Source organism: Marmota monax, unplaced genomic scaffold (assembly GCF_021218885.2).
Source record: "Marmota monax isolate L192 unplaced genomic scaffold, Marmota_monax_Labrador192_F-V1.1 WCK01_AAM20220418_F8-fsc00226, whole genome shotgun sequence".
In the NCBI taxonomy this organism is placed as follows: domain Eukaryota; kingdom Metazoa; phylum Chordata; class Mammalia; order Rodentia; family Sciuridae; genus Marmota; species Marmota monax.
In genome coordinates, this window is record NW_026693142.1 from 1,311,187 (window position 1) to 1,332,849 (window position 21,663).

A 21,663-nucleotide genomic window follows, 5' to 3' on the forward strand; every position below is an offset into this window, starting at 1 on the left:
AGATGTGAAGGGTGGTCTGCTGCCTGCAGATGGGAGGAATGCTTGCTGGACTCATTTCTCATAGTTCTGCTCTTCTGTCCAAGCAGACCAATAAGCTACCAGGTGTTTAGGAAAATGACTGCATTTTGTATCTGAGGGAGCTTCAATACACCGCAGCGATGCAAAACTGTTCTAGAATTCCTCAGCCATGTTTTGCATCTAGGAATACATACATACTCGTTGACCCTCAGAGCCTGATTTCTCCGAGCTGTTTGTTCACAGGGCTGAGGACTTGTCTCCAGGAGGTGGGAATGCTCCTCTCCTGCACACAGCAGGCAAGACTCTTGACTTGCCCATCTGTTAGACATAATCCTCAGTTGCAAAGCTAGCCATCTCCTTGGTCTCTCAGGCCCATATATTAGATGTACTTCACTGCTGTAGAGTCAGGGTGTCCAGGTTGGGGCTTCTCCAGATCCCCGTGGCAAGCCCATAGAACCCGTCCAAAGATGCCCAGCAGCACTGATCAGCCAGCATTTTTGCTGGACATCCTGGGTCTCTGAGTGCAGCACAAGTCAGTTGGCTGCCGGAGCCATATAGGAAGGTCTACTTGTGCATTGAGGACATAAATACGGCAACATGAGGCTGCAAGGTGACTGCCAGGCTTGTGCTAATTCTTTGGCCTCCAAAGCTCATTTCAGTTTTGTTTCATTTTCTTTTTCAACACCCATTTGATGCACTGAGAGCTCCTAATGAGAACAGCAGCCTTAAACTAAATCCACAATTAAGTTGAGAACTTGGGTGTCCAAATGGGCTTGTCTTTCTAAACTGCACATCATCAGCTGGTTTGCAGACGAGCTGTGACTTGCACAGCATTGTTTCAAGGTCTTAATGGGTTCACTTTGCTCCCAGGGATCAGCCCTCATGCTCTCCCAGCAGAAAATAATATTGTGAAAAAAATTATTCTGACTGGAAGGAAAGAGAAATGGGCATCTGCCAGAGAGTACCGACAGGTACATATCTGAGAGCCATTTCTCACTTAAAAAGCAAGACAGCGCTGCCAGCCTCCTTGGGCCCTGCTTCCTCCCCACTTAGCCCGTGCAAATCTGCCGGTGAGAATCAGAGAGAACACAGGATGAGTGAGGTTTTGCACCTAGTTTTAAGGTATTCAAGTTGCTGGGTCAGAAAATAGAGATGTTATAAAAAGTGTGTCAGCTTGTTTTAATAAACTTAAATGATATTTAAAAGAAACATGAAGCATATTTTTCTCACACTGAAAAAATTCCCTTGTAATTCTGTTGAGTTCTAATTTTAAATTAGTCATCACATAGATTTAGCTTCTGTAATCCGTTTTTCTGAAACAGAGTATGGGGACCCAGGTGGTTTGAACTGCTGCACCTGCTTCTGCATCAGTTTCCCTTTTGAATAAATGGAACAAAGAGAAGGTACACAGCACTCAGTGCCACCGCTTCCTTAAGGAGTGCGAGGGACCAATGGCTCTCTGAAGGGCTGCAAGGACGCTGCCATTCAAGGACCCTCTCTATGACATTGAGACTACTGGGTGTCTCTCAGCACCCTTGTCATCATCAAAGTTGCTGTGATAATTGGAAACAAGGCCAGAGAACCAGGTCGTGGGCCTGGCTTGCCTTCACCTGGTTGCTAGCAATATGGTCAGGCCATCTTTAACCCCTGATTGTAAATGTGAAGCAGCTTTCATCCTCAGACATCCTACAGGCCCATGTTCCCAAACTGGTCCCTTCTCAGGGAGCCGCTCCCACGCAGTGCCGATGACCGCCAGCAGGTGGCACCACCAAGGCTCCATAGCGAGGAGGGAAATCCAAGGGGAGCCCATGCTAACAGTGATGTCATCGGGCCACCTGAGAGCAAATTAGCAGATTACCTTCTCTCCTCCTTGTTTTCATCTGAGCACATCTGACAACCTGTCTTCTATTAACATGTTTGCCTTCTCAGAGACAATTCTTCTACGCCACCTCACACTACTTCAGCCCGAGGTATCAATCATGGATTAAGGATAAGATCCTATCTAAAGAATAATTATGACTTAATTGTCTCAAAAACTTGGCGTGATAATGGACAAATGCAAAGGTCAAAAAAAAAAAAAAACCACATTTTGTCTTTTTTGTTTTTCAAGAAATCAAGAGGCCAACAACACAAAGATTGATAGAAATACATTTTCCTTGTTTCTTCCACACATACTAAGCGGTAAAGATGTCAAGTTGACAGGGCTACGGGATGCTTTCTATCTAACGGTGAACGTGCCTTAGTATGCCCACTAATAGAGATGCTAACTTATGGGTAAAAGGAATAACCAGAGACATCATGAAACAGGTGATTACAAAGGAGAGTGAACGCTGGAAAAAACATGTAACCTCAGTAGCAATCAAATATAAAGGAAAGCCAATACCAAGACATCATGGCTCACCAACCAAATTATCACACACACCACATGTATTAATAGCAAGTACGGCATGAGAGTACGGCATGAGAGGAGACGAACTGATCCAACCTTTCCAGAGGAGATTCAAGCCTGAGGTTCAGGAGCATTAAAAATATTTATAGCCTTGGGCTGATTTGAACCCTCTTGGAATCAAACCTAAAAAAAAAAAAAATCTGAAATCAAGAGAAACACAGACAAATTGTCCATTCCAGCAGTACGTGTAAAAGAAAGACTTGGGTACATCCTAAATATTGCACCAGAATAGTTAAGCTATAAAATATTCATGTGATTGCATGCATTAAATCAATGAAATAATCAATGAAATAATATACATCTGGAGATAATACTTGGAAGCATATAAACAGAGTGTCTCCAAGTAGTAGGACAAAGGTATTTTCAATGCCATTTTTTCTACTTTCTAGTTTCACATAACAAGTGTGCTTATTTAGTAATAAGGAAACCCCAAGAGACTTCATTTAAGAAATATATTTACTAAGAGTGTGTGGGCAATACTTAAGGTATTAAGTTGACAAAAGGAAGATATGAATTTTACAAACAACTTGAACTCAAGCAATATACACAACAAGGGTGATGCTTGAAAAATTGAAAGAGATTATCATTTTTGGCTGGACTATGCGTGTGGTATGAATGTGTCCCCTCCAAAATTCAGATGCTGAGACTTAGTGCCTAAGGTGATAGGATGACAAGGCAGGTCTTTAGGCCATTGTGTTCTTCCCCTCCTGGGTGGGATTAAGGTCCCCATAAAAGAGTCTTGGTTTCCTCTGGTCCTTCTGCCCCTGACTCTGGAGGACCTGGCAACAAGGCACCATCTTGGAAGCAGAGAGCAGCCCTCACCAGAGGCCAAGCCTGCCGGGCTGTGGCCTTGACCTCCAGCCTCCAAAACGCTGACAGATGAGCTTCTGCTCTCTCTACACTACCTGGTCTACTGTATTCTGTTATAGCAGCACAAGGTGACAAAAGACAAAGGCTAATTTTATTCTTTTCTCCATTTCAAGCTTCTACAATAAGCCTGAGTCTCTTTTCGTATCAGAAGAAAATAATTTTTAAGTGAAAAAGTGAGCTGTGACTCATAACTAACACAATAATAAAAATTAACTTGAAATGGGATGTAGACGTAAATGTAAAACCTAAAATCACTGTACTTCTAGAAGAAAATCATTGCAACCTCAGGTGAGGTAAGATCACTTAGCACACCAAAACACAACATAAAAGAAAAAATTGATAAATTAGACTTCATCCAAATTAAAATCTTGTGCTCTTCCAAAGATCCTTAAGAATATGAGAAGACAAGTCACCAATTGGGAGAAAATATTCACAAAAACATAAAGACTTGTATCCAATTCTCGAAACTTGATAGTGAGGAAGCAACCCAAGTAAACTGTGGGGGAAAGACTTGACCACGCGGAAGGCAAAGAAGCACATGGAAAGACACTCAATATCTTCAGCCATCACAAGGGAAATGCAAATTAAAACCACAGTGACATACCGCTTCACGTCTATTTGAATAGTTAACTAAAAACAGAGGTGACAATCCAACAGCTGCCCAGGACTTGCAGCAATGTGCCTCCAGACCCAAGTGCTGTTGCAGACGCAGTGCGGAGCTGGCCCCTGGAGGCCAGGCTGGCAGGAGTGACAGGAGGGTGTTCAGCATCTGCGTCCCACGTTGCCCAGCAGTTTCGCTTCCCGGCGTCTGCCCACGAGAAGTGAAAGCCTATGCCCACCCAGAACTTACCTGAGGATGGTCACAGCACTTTCTCTCTATTCACAAAGCTGGAAGAGCTCAGGAACTGGGTTGGTGGTCCTGATAGAATGCCTCTCAGCAACAGAACAGAGGACGTGGGCACCCTGTGCAACCCGGGAACTGCAGACGCACCGTACTGAGCAAGGAGGCTGCCGTGTGCACCACTCTAGGAGAGGCCAAACAGAGGCACACAGCAGACCAGCGGCTCCAAGGGCCGGGTGGGAGTGTGGACCACAGAGGAGACTTGGGACCATGCTGGGACCCGGGGCAGCTCTGTGTTTGTCAGCACACACACCAACTGCATGCAAAGAACATAGGGTTTTACTCTCAGTGAGAATGTTCTGGAGACGATGGTGTTGCTGCTTGCACAACAACGTAAACATACTCAAATGACCCCGTGGCGAACTCAGAAATGGTTAAAATGATGTAGTTCATGTTCTGTGTGCTTTATCATAATAAAATCAAAGTTTTATTGTAGCTAATTATTCACTGAAAACAAAAAATCCCGTTTTATTGACGTGGCACCCCCTTTCTCCACAGAAACGCCCTCTTCACCATGGTTGATTTTGGGACTGTCAGCAAAAGAGTCTCTATGAAGGAGTCCAATGTAGATAAACTTCCTATTTTTGTGTCACCCTGTTTACTTGGCCACTGGACAGAGAAGATACCAGGTGCTGGACACCCTCTTATTACTTTTTCACAAACGTATCCAGTATAGTACTTTGAAGAAATGTAAAACAAGGCCTGTGGCCTTGAGCTGGGCTTCACAGAGATGTCTACATTTTTAAGATAAGTCACAAATGGGCCCATGGTAACAGCCGGCAGGGGGAGGAAAGAAAGGGGAGAAGAAGCTCTCCCCTTCTCGGGTGGTGTCCTTGAAGAGTTAACTTGCCCTGAACAGTGAGAGAAAAAGCTGCTTTTATGTGAACTTCTGCAGACTGTGAACTTCTGAGCCCCTCCCCTTATACGCTGGGTATAAAACTCTGAAACTCCCTGAACTCGGGGTTCAGGGGATTGATTGATCACAGCAAAAGCTGTGCCCTCTGAACCTGGCTGCAGCCCAATAAAACTGTCTCCTGCTGTCTTCGGTGCCTGGCCTCGTCTGTCCCTACCACATTATGTGTGTGTAGAGCAGTTCACATGTGAGGCACCACGTGCCCCTAATCCCAGCGTGGACGCAGGTTGCAAGCCTGCCTGCCTCCAGGAGGAGGCCCAGGAGACCAAGTGCTTCCCTATGGCTATAGCTGTGCCCAAAGGTAGTGTCCTTCCGCCTTTTCTGCTTTTGCTTTTAAATGGAAGAGATCTTAATTTAGTCACCTGTTGGGGGAAATTCTGCAATTAGGCCAGACGAAATCAAGTAGGGACCCATCAAGAGGATGTGTTTCTTCTGCTCCCCAGGAGACAGTCTGCTCCCCACTGCCTTCCTGACTGTGCAGGATGCCTCCAGGGCGTGCCCAGGAATGGGGCCAGCCACCCTGTCCCTCCTGATGGTGCTCTGAAGACTGGGGTGCGCGTGTGGTGTTGGGCCAGAAATGCACAACCTGGACCATGTCACCAGGATCTCCCAGGCATGTTGAGGAACACTGCAAAATCACTGGCTAGTGCTCTTTGAAAGTGACAAGGTCATAGAAATAAAGAGAGAGGGAAGACCTGCTCCAGGTCCAATGAGAATGGAAACATGACTGCTAAATGCAGCCTGTGACCTGGATCAGATCTTGGACCAGAGAGAGCACAGCAGTGGAGGTCAGAATGAATTTCTCTCTCAGACAGGAGTGTAGCATCGTCAGATCGCCTGATCTTGCTGAAGGGACCAGGGCTGGGGAGATATTAATGTTTGGTCAATCTGGGCAAAGAATATATGGAAATCCTTTTGATTATTTTTCAGCTCTTTCATGAGTTCAAAATGATTTCAAGATATCAAGTTTATAACAATGAAAGAGTTGAATGTGCTGTTATATTTTGTTGGAGTAGGCACTTTTTAACTTTTCTTTAAGCTAGCAATTTTGATTAGGGCTATTGCCAAATTTATCAGTGTCTATGAGCACACTGTTGAGGTGGTCATAAGGTGTCTCCTCTTGGTGTGTTTCTTGAGACTGAGCCACCTCTGTGCTACTGGAATGACACTTACCTGGTCATTTCACGACAGCAAATAACAACAGAAAGTTTTTGTACTCTGTGTCAGTCACCCTCTTGTCCCTGTGACAAATGCCTGAGAAAAACAAAGGAAGAAAGACGCATTCTGCCTCACCGTTGCAGAGCTTGATTCCATGATAGAGCAGCTCTGGGCGCGGTGAAGGGTGTGGCAGAGGAAAGCAGGTCAGCTCATGGCAGGTGGGAAGCAGAGAAAGGGCGAGGAAGGGTCCAGGGGCAGATGTGGTTCCCACTCCTTCAGTGAGGCCCCAGTTCTTCAGCTCCCAATAACACCTTCAAACCATCAATCTCCTGACTAGGTCAGAGAAAGTCCTCTTTCTCCAGCCCCGCCTCTCAGCACTGCTGCACTGGGACGAAGCCCTCAAACTCGAGCTTGAGGGGAAATTTCAGACCCAAAGCATAATAGATTTTAACCCAGTAACTATCAATCCAGGCCTTGCAATAATCACAAATCAAAAGTCCACCACCTTCTATTCTTCAAAAATGACCCGGATTCTAGGCCTTCTCCATTCCCAAATACCTAGTCTTCCTGCTCAAAAGTGTCCACCATAAGACAGTCTATTGTTCTCCCCTGCCCTATGGGTTCAGTTCCTTGCATGCCCATCCTAGAACCACGGTCCATCACTGCACTCATCAACGCATCAAGAGATTCTGTGATTCCACCCACACTGGTTCCCTGGCAGGCCTTGGGAGCAGGCGCCAGGAGGCAGTCCTGACCTCTTGGAGGCTGGTGGTCCAGAGGGCTCTCCTGGTCACTTTCAGGTCTGCTTACACTTTAGCACACACATTCCCAGCTCAATCCATGACCTCCTGATCAGAACCTCTGCTTTTGAGGCTGAAAAGTAGAATTTAATTAGCAACATGGACTCAAGAGCACCATGGTTGACAGCCACGTGGTCCCCTGTTGGTCATGACATAAACAACCAAGCAGACACACTCAGGAGGTGTAGGAATGAGAGGCACAGCGGAGGACACAGTCTGGGCCACTGCATCCGGCCCAGGCGTGTTTGAAGCTTTTTACTCTCCCCATCCAGGGGACTGCCAAAGGAAGGTTCTGGGGCTGCCTTCTAAGGAAGGGGCTGGGCCTCACAAGCCCCCACTGTATGAGAAATGTATACTTGGGGACACTCAAAATGTAGGACAGGCTGAGTGACGCTCTTTCACAACTCTGCCCTGCAGGACTCCATTCCTCTGTTAAAGAAATCATTTTTGAATATTAAAAAATATATTGGGTCAAAGAGTGAGAGGTACCTTGTCCCTGGTGGCTCACCCTGCTGGAGATGCTGCTGCCTGCACTCACCTAGTGTACTAAACTCTCCCAGGACCCGGGGTCTTCGGGGCAGCTCCGGCAGCCGTCGCCTCAGCCCTACTTTGTGCACACCCTGCCCTGCTCTGCCTTCTATTTGTGTGTCTGCATGGGAATCCGGAGTTGCTGGATGGCAGGGAAAAGCACTCTTCTGACTCTCTACTTTATACCTGGCCAGATGCTTGGCATCTAGGCAAGTACATGCAGGTACACAGGCTTCGTGTTTTTGATGGGCAGAATTTTGACCTCAATTTATTTTTATCAATTTTCCCCACAGAAAAATCTTAATGTCCTATTTTGACTTTGATTCAGTGGGATATTTCATAGGCCTTCAGTTTAGAAAATAAAGTCAACTCAGTCCAAACACTTCTTAGGGACTGAGGGTGTAGCTCAGTGGTGGAGTGATTCCCTAGCATGCACAGCCCTAGGTTCAATTTCCAGTCACACACACACATTCTTAGGCAGTTCTAACTCAACAAAGCATCTCAAATTACCTCTAAGAAACCAGTGTCCAGCTGATTTTAAATCAATAGCATGATCACTTGTCTCCATCCTATTTATTCAAATAAAAAAATCAAATAGAGTGCTATTCTCTGACTTTTCAAATGTTCAAAATTTCAGACTAATAAAGCTGTATTAATATTTGTATTAATAAACGTTTACAACTAAAACTGCACAGTGGAAAATAAGATATAATTATGACAGGAAGGAATTTGCAGAATCAGGAGGGTTCTGCTTCTACGTGGATGTAGAACAGAAATCTGACTCCTCATGACGTGCAGTGAGTTTTAGAGATGACTATAACGCACCGAGTGGAAAGCACACTGAATCCCTGTGAGTCACGGGTAGCCCTCCTGACTTGCCCTCCGGGCCTATCTGCCAGGGGTGCCTGCTCTATGCTCTGGCCTCTTGTGAAGTCCCTCACGTGGACACACCTTCACTCCTTTTGGAGTCTTTGTTCAGCTTTCAGCTCTCTGCTCTCGGGCGGTCCCCTTCAGTGTGCAGGGCTCCAGTTCGCCACCGTCACCTTGTGAGCTATTATAACTGCTCTCCTCCTTTTCCTTTTCTTTTTCTGCTTGGCAGCTAGACATGGTTTACTTCATGCTTTTATTTGTTTGGGGCTTTGGTTTGGTTTTTCTCCTATTAATAACACTGCAAGATCATTCTGGCTCGCATCTCACTGTCGGGCTCGTGGCTGGCAGTGAAGTGGCTGTATAAGCCTGCTGCTGGGCTAGTTCATTCAACTTGCCAAGTTACTCTTCAAAGCTTGCTCTAAGGTACACTTCTGTTGCTGAGGACAGATGAAGCTGGATACATGAGGAATTTTCAGGAAGCAAGTTTATTTAAGCTGAGGTGGTCCAGAGGGGCTCTTGCCTAAAAATCTCCGGGTGCCAGGTCTGGAGGAAAGCAGAAATAGTATCATTTGCACAGTAATAAGCTTGACGCAGACCTAGGTTTTACAAGAAAGAGAAAGTTACAAACCACATAAAGCTCTGTGCAGAACTCCTGTGAAACCTTGTTGACACTCTTTGTAAAATCTTGCTGACAAGAAGCTTAATTATGGTGGGAGGGGTCACCAAAGAAGCTTAATTGTGGTCAGGTTCTTTTTTGCGGCCACTTCACATCCTTGCCAGCATTTAGTAACTCCCAACTCTTAGATTCTCACCAATCTGACAGATGAGAAATGCTATTGTTTAATTTGCATACATCTTACACAGAGTGAGGTTTAGTAGCTTTTGCCACTGTCATTAGCCACTTGAGGTCCCTCGCCTATAGTCTGGGGTTCATTACCTTGGCCCACCTGTCTATTTCATGGGTAAGAGATGTGCACGTGCACTGGATACTAAGCCTTTATTAGTGGTATGTGCTGCAACTATCTTTTCCTGGTTTGTGGCTTATCTCTTCATATTTTAAATGATGTCTTTAAACACAGAACAGTTTCAAATTTTAATGAGATAAAACTTATCAGTCTCTGCCTTTGTGCTGTTATTTTATATCCTGTTTTATAAAAAAATTCTTCCTCATTCACTGAATTGTTAAGATTCTCCTTCTCCATACTCTTCTCCCCTTTATCCTCTTCCTCCTCCTTCATTTTATGGTATTGGAGATTGAATCCAGGGGCCATCTACCACTGAGCCACACCCCAGCCCTTTTTATTTTCTTTTGAGACAGGGTCTCATTAAGCTGCCTCAGCCTCCTGATTAGCTGGGATTACAGTAGTATGCCACTGTGCATGGAGACACAATTCTACTTATTAGGCAAATATTTATCAAAACTTTAGTATTTTTTCCTTCTCAATTCCAAAGTATGTCAATGAGAGGTTTATTAGTGGCTTTAACAGTTTTTAATTTTGGTGATCTTGTAAGCGTCATGGTAATTGTCTAAATATTACCACTGACTCTTCTCAGCAGGAAATCATTTTCAGGTGTGGTTTGAGTTCAAAGAAGATAGAGTTGTTCGCTGCTTACTCTAGATTTTGCTTTCTGAGGGTTCAGTAAACCCTGGTCAACCTCCAAACGACTGATTTATTAATTTTTTTTTTGGAGTGCAAGGAATTAAACCCAGAGTCTGCTGGGCAAGCACTCTGCCATTGAGCTACAGCCCCAGCCCCAGCCCCATTGTCTGAAGATATTAAATGTAAAAATCCCAGAAGTAAACAACTCATGTTTTAAATTGCATACCATTCTGAGCAGTGTGATGAAATCTCTTGGGTTGTGAGTCATTCCTGCCCAACATATCCTACCCCTTTGTCACTCAGTAGCCCTCTGACTTATCAGATTCACTGCCTCAGCATTGCAGGGCCTGTTTTAAGTACTCCTTACTTTACTTAATAACAGCCCCACAGGGCAAATGCAATAAAGTATACTGCTATCAATAGTAATTGTTGTTAATCTTTGTGCCTAATTTATAAATTTAACTTCAACATAGGCATGTACATATAGAAAAACCCCATATATACAAGGATTTGGTATTATAACACATTTTCAGGCATCCACTGGGGGTCTTGGATGAGGGTGATTACTCCATCCAATATGATTATCCAATTTGATCACTTAAAAAAAAAAAAAAAGGTTGTGCATGCATGTAATCCCAGTGGCTCAGGAGGCTGAGGCAGGGGATTGCAAGTTCAAGGCCAGCCTCAGCAATTTAGTGAGACCCTGTCTCAAAAATAAAAAGGGATGGGGACTTGGCTCTGTGGTTAAGTGTCTCTAGGTTCAATCCTTGGTACCATAAATAAATAAATAAATGGAATAAAAAGAGATGATAGCAGATCCTTTAACTGCTTAGACACAAGAGTTCACGACTGAGAACCCTGAAGTTAAACTCCCTGGAGCCACTTCTGCGTTACGCTGACATCCTTCTCCTCCTGCTGTGCCCCTGCTGGCTGCCTCCCCTCTAAGGCCTGTTGAATGCTGCTACTGGCAGAGGCAGCGTATGCTGCTCTTGCCACGTCCAGCACTTTGTGGAATGCCTTACAAATGGCGGGGAGCCAGGGAACCCCAACAGCTGGCAAATGCCTTTTGGTTAGGTGTGCTCCTGCTCCCTTCAGTTGACAGGTATTTGTCTGCTGCTCAGAAACCCGCAATCCACCTTGTTTTCATTTCCTGCTGGTGAGAGTTGTACACTATATTAACCTTCCCGTCCTCTGAGCAGGTCCTCTGGGAAGGGCGTGGGCATGGCCACTGGCACTTTTGGTAATTTTCTCCCAGCCTCAAGGTCTGTGAGGATGCACCCCAGCTGAGGTGCACAGTGTCTGAGGGCCCTCACTGGGGTTAAGGGCCACCCGCTGCAGCCAGGCCCTGAAGAGCTGCCGGTGGGGAGGTGGAGGTGCTGATAAGATTCCTGAATCTTATCACCAGGTGCTTGGCTGCCTGAATCATGACCATTTTTTAACTGTTCTTGAGGCTGGGGATGCAACACATCAGCAGTTCCTGCTGGCCATAGGTTGGGGTATGGAGTGGCAGAAAGTACAAGTCCCCCATACAAAGGGTACTTTTCCTTCTCCAGACGGACAAAGTGATGAGTGTCTACCACGTAGGATGCTAGTCCTGGCTCAGATCTTTCTAGGTTGTATGGCCTTGGCGAAGGCCTTGATGCTCAGAGACCTATTTCCTTATACTCTGCAAGGTGTCTTCTAATTCTAAATTTTATTATTCCAGAAGGAATGGGACAAAGGGTTCCTCCCTTTCTTAAAACATTTTCTAGGTCATCTCACACCAATCAGAATGGCAGCTATCGAGAATACAAACAATAATAAATGCTGGATAAGATGTGGAGAAAAAGGAATACTTGTACACTTTTGGTGGGATTATAAATCAGTACAACCACTATGGTAATCAGTATGGAGATTCCTCAAAACACTAAGCATGGAAGCACTATATGTCCTGGCTATACCATTCCTCAGTGTTTACCCTGGAGAATTAAAGTCACCTTACTACATTGATACCAGCATATCCATGTTTATTACAGCACAATTCATGGTAGTCAAACTATAACCAGACTGCTAGGTGTCCATCAGTAGACAGATGGATGGATAAAGAAAATGTGGTATACACACGATGGTTTTATTCAACTATAAAGAAAAATGAGATTATGTGATTTTCAGGAAAATGGAAGGAACTAGAGACCTTTATGTTAAGTCAAAAGTCAGAAAGTCAAGGGTCATTTAGTTTCTCTCGTATGTAGAAACTAGAGAGGAGAAAAGGAAAAAGGTGAGAGATGAATCTCAGGAAAATCAAAGGGAGATCAGTAAAGGAAAGGGATGAAAGGGTGGGAAGTGGGGAGGGAGGAAGTGCTGGGGAGTGATATTGACCAAATTATGTTGTCATACTGTGTGCCTGTACAAATATGTAACAATTCCCATCAATGTGTGCAACTATAATGCACCAGTAAACGTGTGTGTGTCTGTGTGTGTTGGGGGGACCTTTGCGTGAAGTTTTGGAAGCTACACAAGTGTGGGTGGTCCTATCTGCGTAGCTGAGATGTCCCTATGTACCTTAGGAAACCCTGCCCTCTCTCCTGCATACGCAAGTGAGGGAATGAAGTTCTAGACTTGTGAATCGACTGCTGTGAGGTCACTGCACCATAAAAATCACTCAAGAAACATGCAGGGCTGTCATGGAGACATGGGTTTCATGAGACTTGTGTTTAGCCAGAATGATTAATTACAGTTTGATTTTTTACTTGCAGTAATCAATGATGAGATTTCTTTATCCAACCCACAGTCAACATCTGAGGAATTAAAATTATGGTTATTAGCAGTGCCAGCTTTTGAATGTGGCACACTCATTTATTGACTCTGGAATCGTTAACTCCTTTCAGTAAGAACTGTTCTAGTAACTTGATCTTGCAGATTTACCAAGGATCCTGCTACTCTGCTGTCAGCCACACAGAGCAGTTGGCTGGTGCTGGGTTGAGACTCCCTGTGGGGAGGAACAGCATCCCATTCATTTTTGTGTTTCTGCTGCTCAGCCCCAGGCCTGGCACGACTTAGCCCCAGAATGAGAACCAAGGCAGGGAGGGCACACAAGCCAATCCCGTGAGCTGGCACAATGGGAGACCAAGTGCTCGAATAAGAATCAGATCACACGAAGAATTCAGACTCAGAGAAGTGAAACCATGCTGGCAAGAAATGAGGGGAACCTGAACACTCTTTGGAAGTAAATATGTGACCTGGACAAATAGCCAAGGCCTGGTTTAGTTGGGGAAGTTATTTAGCATTGCCACACTCAGAACAATGTTCAATTTGCCTTTATACAATTCCCAGTTTTACTGTTAATTTCACACAGAGTCCCTGGCTCTCCACAATGTGGGAGGGGAAGCTGCAGTGTGCACCTGGGCCAGTCCTTGTCCTCACGTCCTCCGGGTGGCCATCTCTGCCCCTACTTTCCTTTGGTAAGCAGCAGAGGCTGGGGGATCAGCCAGCACTGTCTGCGATGCCCGTGAGTACTGTCTCTTGATCAATGCTCTACACATGCACCATCAGAAACAGATCTTACAGAACACCACCAGCAATGCCTCGTCCCGGGTCGTCTGGGGCATGGTCCCCCTGGCTTCATCCCCATATTTGATCTTCATCTCCTGTCACAGGGTGGGGGGCTCTTTGGTGAGCAGCACTGATGGTGTACTAGAAATGAGAACCAAAATTGCTATTTCTCTGTAATCAACTGATGAGCTTTTGTCTTATGGAATTGAAGTTCCAGTGAACAATGAAACTCAAGAACTTGGATTTGCATAATACTGCAGTTTGTTAAATTCAGCAGATGCTTCAGGAGTGTGTCTGACATCTCTGTGTGGAGTATTTAAAAAATCTTAAAATACTTCAAATTTATTGAAGGATAAAATAAATATTTATATACAATGAAATGCTCATAGCCTAACTGTGAGCTTCACGTGTGCCTTTACTGCTGTATCAGGACAGCGCTGCCCTATTCCTTTCAGTGAGCCTGCCTCATCCACCCAGGCAGCCAGCAGTCTGACTTCTGACGCTAGAGCGTAACGTGACCTTTTCAGAATTACACATAAACAGACTTATGCTTCATGGACCCTTTTGTTCGGCTGCTTTTGGTCTCAGCCCAAAATTTATCTGTGTTCTGTTTACCAGTAGTTGATTCTTCTGAATTACTCGTGCTATTCCACTGTGCAAATATATTACAGTTTGCTTATTCATATATTATTGACTTTAGCCTGTTGTACTTTCAGGACACTATAAGTGAAGATGTTGTAAACATCTTTTGTGAGAATATGTTTTCATTTCTCTTGGAAAAATTTATCGAAGTGGAATTGCTGAGTTACATGATAAGCATATTTTTACTTGACAAAAATGCCAAACTGTTTTCCATAGTGGCTATATTATTTTAAATTCCCACCAACCCAATGCATGAATTACAGTTGCTCCACATCCTCATTAAGTCTGTAGACATGTTAGAATCTAAATTTGACTTTAATTTGCATTATCACAATGATCAATAATGTTTTCTTCTTGTGCTTATTGGCTGCAGAAATATTCTTTGTACCCAAGAGCCTGAGCTTGGCACCACAGCAGCATTGTCTCCTTGGCTGTGGGGACTGCTCCCTGCCCCATACTCCTTTCCTGCCAAAGAGAACCTATAAGTCCTATGGTCCTCTTGTGATATGGAAAGCAATGTGACAGCTAAAGTTTATCCATTGAGCCACATGAAATTGTCAATAAATGGCTATTCCCCTTTTTAAAAGTATTTGACTTAAGAAAATCGCAATTTCATGTGGTTCACCCAACACTTTTTTGGAAAATTTTATTAGAGATTTATTAGAAAATTTTATTAGAACCTGTCTCTAAATAAAATACAAAATAAAAAGTAACTGCCCCCAGACTGCAGGATGAACCACTACTGCGAGAGAACTCCGCCACTTTGCCATGTTTGCTATCAATTACCACGATATTTGGCAAATGTATAAGAAAGCCGAGGCTTCCTTCTGGACAGCGGAGGAGGTGGATCTTTCCAAGGACAGTCAGCACTGGGAGGCCCTGAAGCCTGAGGAATGATATTTTATATCACATGTTCTAGCTTTCTTTGAACGCATGTGATGGCATAGCAAGTGAAAATCTGGTGCAGCGATTTAGCCAAGAGGTTCAAATTATAGAAGCCGGCTGTTTCTGTGGCTTCCAAATTGCCATGGAAAACATACATTCTGAAATATATGGTCTCCTTATTGACATTTACATTAAAAATTCCTAAGACAGGGAATTTCTCTCCAATGCCATTGAAATGATGTCTTGGGTGAAGAAGAAAGCAGATTGTGCCTTGTGTTGGACTGGGGACAAAGAAGCTACCTACAGAAAACGTGCTGTAGTCTTGGCCACTATGGGAGAAGTCTTCTTTTCTGGCTCATTTGCATCAATATTTAATATAAGAACTGATGCCTGGCCTCACATTTTCCAATGAACTTATCAGCAGAGACGAGGGTTTACACTCTGAATTTGTTGCCCGATGTCCGAATACCTGCTACACCTACATCAGAGCAATGCTGTCAGGGTGGAACAGGAGCTCCTCACGGAGGCCTTGCCCATGAAGCTCATTGGGATGAACTGTACTTGGATGAAGCAATTCATTGAATTCGTGGCAGACAGGCTCATGCTAGAGTTGGACTTTAAGAAGGTTTTCAGAGTGGAAAATCCATTTGTCTTTATGGAGAATGGTTCATCAGAAGGGAAGACCAATTTCTTTGAGAGTGGGCGAGTATCAGAGGATGGGAGTGATGTAGAATCCACAGAGAATTCCTTTACCTTGGGTGCTGATTCTAAATGAATATATGTGCTCTTATTTGGCTGATTTTGTTTTTCTCCCTTCTCATTCCCTACCCCCAAAATCCACTAAAATGAAACCAACCAGCTACACATTGTACATAACATTCATTAATGACATCCAGTGGCTCCAGAGGCTGAGGCAAGAGGATGGAGAGTTCAAAGCCAGCTTCAGCAATGGTGAGGTGCTAAGCAACTCAGTAAGACCCTGTCTCTAAATAAAATACAAAATAGGGCTGGGGATGTGGCTCAGTGCCCCTGAGTTCAGTTCTTAGTAACAAAACAACCCCCCAACCCTTCAGAAAAACAAAAAAGAACTGTGTAGCTACCTCAGAATCAATCCTATTTTTAATAATGCTAGTGGTGTTACCTAGAAAGAAAAGACATTTGAAACAGGCTCCTTGGATTCTTACAGAGGATCTTGTCCTTGTTGCTATTGCAAGCAGGCTGCTCCAGCTTCACCATACCACTAACAATGGCAGTCCTGGCTTCAAAGTGAGGGGACCCTCAAGCAAGCCTGACCAGCAGGATTAAACATCAGGTAGAGTCACCAGGCAGCTGAAAGACAGCAGTCTCACTGCTACAATGCAGGCTTTACTTAACTAGCTTGTAGATAAAACTAGTACTTTACACACAAATGAACATTGTACTGTCAAGGTAAAAGCCTGAAACGTTTGGTTTCTACACCAAATACAAAATGTTGTATTTACCACTAATGGGGGCCAATTCAAAATTCACTAAACAATTAAACTTGTGTTGGCTAAGCATGTAATTTTAAAATTTTGTTTTCTTTAATGAATTGAAATATTCTTTAATCGATTTTAAGTCAGTCCTGTGCATATGTAGATGGTAGTCTGCTGGTGCCAGTAGAAGACAATTTGTGTGTTTGATTCTGAAACCCCAGGTAGGGTGTCATGGCATCTCACATTCAGTCTGGCTTATTTCACTTAGAATGATAGTGTCCAGTTTCATCCATGTATCAGCAAACGCCATGATTCCATTCTTCTTTATGGCTGAATAATACTTCATTGTATGTATAAATCACATTTTCTTTATCTGCTCATTACTGAAGGGCACCTAGGCGGTTCCATTGTAAAAGGTTCCATTTATAAACCTTGCATGTATCGTATCATGTCTGTCTTTAACTATTTTGTGTTTTTAGATGCTATTCTGCATTACATTTGCAAATGCCTTTTTCAGGCTCCCTGGGAGTTTTCTGTGAAGGTGCACAATCATGCCATATGTGAATACAAACTACTTTACTTCTTCCTTCCAAACCTTTATGTCTTTGTTTCTTCTTCCTGCCTTATGCAGCATCGAAGAGAAGTGGTGATATCCCTACCTCGTTTCCATTTTAGGTGGACAGAGTCTGTTTCCCATTAAGCATGATATTTACTATAGGTTTTAAGTACGTTAAGGAAGGTTCCCCCCGCATTTCTGGATTTTTTTTTTTAAATCATGAATGTTGAGGGTTTTTTTAAAAATAATTTTTGAAATTTATTTATTTTGCATTACAATTCTTAACACACCATTGTACAATAATTTATCATATCTCTGATTATATATAAGGTATGTTGACACCAAATTCACATCTTCATACATGTATTTTGTATGATGAGGGTCTCCTTTCATCATCCATGCTATTCCCCTTCTCCCTCCCTTTCCCTCCTACCCCTATTCCCTATCTAGAGGTAATCTTCCTCCCTTGCTCTCCCTCCCTATCCCATTTTGAGTCACCCCCTTATATAAGAGAAGACATTTGGCATTTGTTTTTTGGGGATTGGCTAACTTCACTTAGGATAATCTGCTCTAATGCCATCCATTTCCCTGCAAATGCCATGATCTTATTATTTTTTTATTGCTGAGTAATATTCCATTGTGTATAAATGCCACATTTTTTTTCCCATTCATCTACGTAAGGGCATCTAGATTGGCTCCACAGTTTAGCTATTGTGAATTGTGCTGTATAAACATTAATGTGGCTGTGTCCCAGTAATATACTGTTTTTAGGTCCTTTGGGTATAGTCCAAGAAGACGAATAGCTGGGTCAAAATTCCCAGTTTTCCAAGGAATCTCCATACTGCTTTCCAAATTGGCTGCACCAGTTTGCAGTCCCACCAGCAGTGTATGAATGTACCTTTTTCCCTGCATCCTCGCCAGCACTTGTTGTTTGTCTTCCTCATGGCTGTCACTCTTACTGGAGTGAGATGGTATCTTAGAGAAGTTTTAATTTGCATTTCTCTGATTGCTAGAGATGATGAGCATTTTTTCGTATATTTGTTGATTGATTGTAAATCCTCTTCTGAGAAGTGTCTGTTCAGGTCCTTGGCCCATTTACTGAATGGATTATTATCATCTTTTTTTGGTGATGAATGTTAAGTTTTGATAGTGTTTTACACCTGTTGAGAGGGTGTAAGGTTTTTCTCACTTATTTTGTTATGAGGTATTATCTTAATCAATTATTGAATATTAAGCCAAACTTGCATTCCTGGGATTGCCCTCTTAGTCTACTGTGGTGTTTATATGCTATAACATTTGATCTGCTACATTTTATTAAACATCTTGGAATATGCATTAGTGAGGGATGTTGATCTACACTTTTATTCTATATGAACCTTTTTCTGGTTTTGGCATTAAGGGAATTCTGGTATTAAGGTATTTGGGAAGGATTTTCTCTCTGCAATTCTGGAAAAGTCTGTGAATCACTACTTCCCTAAATGTCCGACAGGACTGACCACAAAACCCACCTTGCGTGGCACTGCTCTCCTCCTGACAACGTGCAGCCACCTTCTCTCTCTTCCTTGCATGGCTTTTTTCTCTTGACTGCTTAAAGATTTTCTTTTTATCCTTACCTTATAGGAATTTTAATATAATATACTTTCCTGGCATTTCCTTTGTTTGGAAGTTTTCAAATTTCTTTAAGTTACAGGCCTAGTTCTGATGAGATTGGAAGAAATCTGGTCATCATCTACTTAGACTTTGACTTTTTCCAGAGTTCCAAAGGTTGCTTGCTAGTGTCCTAGAGGTCACAAATGCACTGTTACTTTACTCAGACTCTTTGCTTTTATGGGAAAAGTTTCTTTTGCTGTGCCTGCAGGCTCCTTTTTTCCACATTGTCTAATTTTACATTGTGCTTTTAATTTTCATTCTGAAGTAATCCCACACCTGTGGAAGAGCCGCAAGGGAAACACAGGCTGTCTGCCCTCAGCTGAGTCCCTCCTGATGTGCATGTCTGACTGAAGTGTGGCACAACTCCCCACACTGAAAAAGTACCAGGAGCTGGTGTAGAACTATAAATTAAAATGAGATTTTACTGGGAATGGTCATATTTCCACTAATGTCTTTTGTTCCAAGATCCACTTCATGATATTGTCTTTTTTTTATGTCCACTTTGTCTCTTCTGTGGGCATTACTTTGACTTTCATAACTTTTGACAATTTTGATGAGTACTGGCCAGGAATTTTGTAGAATGTTCCTCAATTTGGATTCATTTCATGGTTTCTTGTGACTTGACTGAAATAATGGATTGTGAGATATCCAAGGGGAAACACCCTGCTCACCACATCCCCCCTGGAGGGCACAGGTATCAGTGTATCAACCTGACTAGTTGGCCAAGATCCAGTCTACCAGGCTTCTCCAATCCAGTGACTAACTTCCTCTTTTTATACCCTACTTACGAGAAATGATATTGAACCTAGACTTTATGCAAGGCAAAGAGAATTAAGCACTCCTGGATGGAGGGTTATCAAATAATTTGTGGACATGAAAAACCTATATATGAATTAGTTACTTTGGAAGAGATGCTTGAAATTATGAAAACATCCTTTATTTCTTTAAAATTTCCTTCACTCATTTCAACATTCTGCAGATCTTGCAGTAACTATTATTACTGTGGTATTCTGTGACTCTCCATTCCCTCACTCATTTTATACTTTCAATGGAATCCTTTTATGAGGAATAGTTGTCCCTCTTCTCCACTATAATTTATTCAATTATTTATTTGTATTAGAATAAATTCAAGGATTTAAAAAAAATCTTCGGATCATACTCCATTTTTGTTAAACTTTGGCCACTGGAATGTTTTGGTTTGATTTCTGGGTCTTTTTGACATGCCTCTACTTATTTTTTGCACCTTATTTTCTGACACAAGATGTTGCAGGCTCATCTTATATTTCTTCTATCCCAACCTAGAACCAGAATTACTCATTTCCCCACAAAGTTCTGGTTCCTCTTATTTAGAAGCCAAGATCTGGGTGCTCAACAATCCTGGGGCCTCTCCTCAGTAGCCAGAGCCATCTAACACATGTATGTTTACTAATCCACTGCTATGGCTGGAATATGGCTCCTGCCCAACCCCCTGCCTGAAGGAGTTTAGTCCTGAAGTCGTATGTTAAGAGAAGAAAATAATCTGGCTATGGTGTGCAGAGCAGGTCTTTGGGAAGTGATTAGGATATTGAATCCAATGGCTTTATAAGAATGAGAAGAGAGACCAGACAGGCATACACACAGGCACTCCACCATGTGATGCAGTCCAGAGCCAGCATGATGCCGTGTGGTCCTTGTACCTCCAGAACTATGGGACAAAAATAAAACTCTTTTCTTCATAAAGTGGCTTAACTCAGGATTTCATTAAAGTAACAAAAAGTTAGCACACCTAATGTGTTCACACACGGCCCAATTCCTTTCTATGTATGCCTATCTGCACATATACTAAACACAAATCCAAATCCATACTTGATTCGCATACTTAAATTTGGCATTGCAAAGTTCATCTGAGCATTCCCTTTTGAGTTATTTGTAATCATTTCCTCCAACCTGCTATCTGGCTCTTATTATTTACACTATAATTGCTTATTAGTTCAACCTTAGTGTACATGTAAGGTGCATTCAGAATCGCTAATTCTTATCCCCGTGAGAAAAAAAAATCACCAACTAGAGTACAATGCTAATGTGCAGTTCTTTTTGTCCTTAGACTTAATGTATCAATTCCATTCACTGTTTTCAAAGTCCTTAAGTTCGGCTCCCATGTTCTCCACTCCCTACAGTGTGGCCATGTCATATGTCTGTGATATTTCCATTCCTGTGTCAGTCTCTGCACTCCTCACTACCTCAACACTTGACAACCACTGACCTGTTTTCCATCTCTATGGCTTTGCCTTTTCCAAAACACAAATGCAGTCCCACTATATGTAGCCTTCTGAGTCTCCCACTATATGTAGCCTTCTGAGTCTGCGGCAAAATGCATTTAAAATTCATTTGTGTTGCTGTGTGAATAAATAGCCATTCATTATTATTCCTGGGTTGTATTCCATTTTATGAATGTGTCATGGTTTGTTTATTCAGTCACCCTCTGAAGGACATGCATTGTTTTGAGCAATAAATTCAGCTGCTGCAAACATTCATACAGGTTTTTGTGTGAACACAAGCCTTCCGTTCACTGGGGCAGAAACCTATTAGTGGAACTGCTGGACTGCAAGGTAAATGCATTTTAACTTTGTAAGACACTTGCCTCCCCGTGTGTACATTTGCGTGCTCATTAGCAACATACAGGAGTTTTGGTAACTCCGCATCCTAGTTAGCACTCTGTCAGATTTTAAAACTCTAGCCATCCCAAGAGTTATGCAGTGGTATGTCACTGTGGTTTTATTTTGCTTCTCCTCCATTCATATTATTTGCCATATGTTTATCTTCCTGGTGAAGTTTCTGCTTAGATATTTCCCCAATTT

General features: G+C 42.9%; 1 pseudogene; it reads left to right on the plus strand.

Moving 5' to 3' along the window:
* The first annotated feature begins 615 nt into the window (after positions 1-615).
* On the plus strand, positions 616-15,941 carry LOC124099912 (ribonucleoside-diphosphate reductase subunit M2-like; annotated as a pseudogene).
* Positions 15,942-21,663: the final 5,722 nt, after the last annotated feature.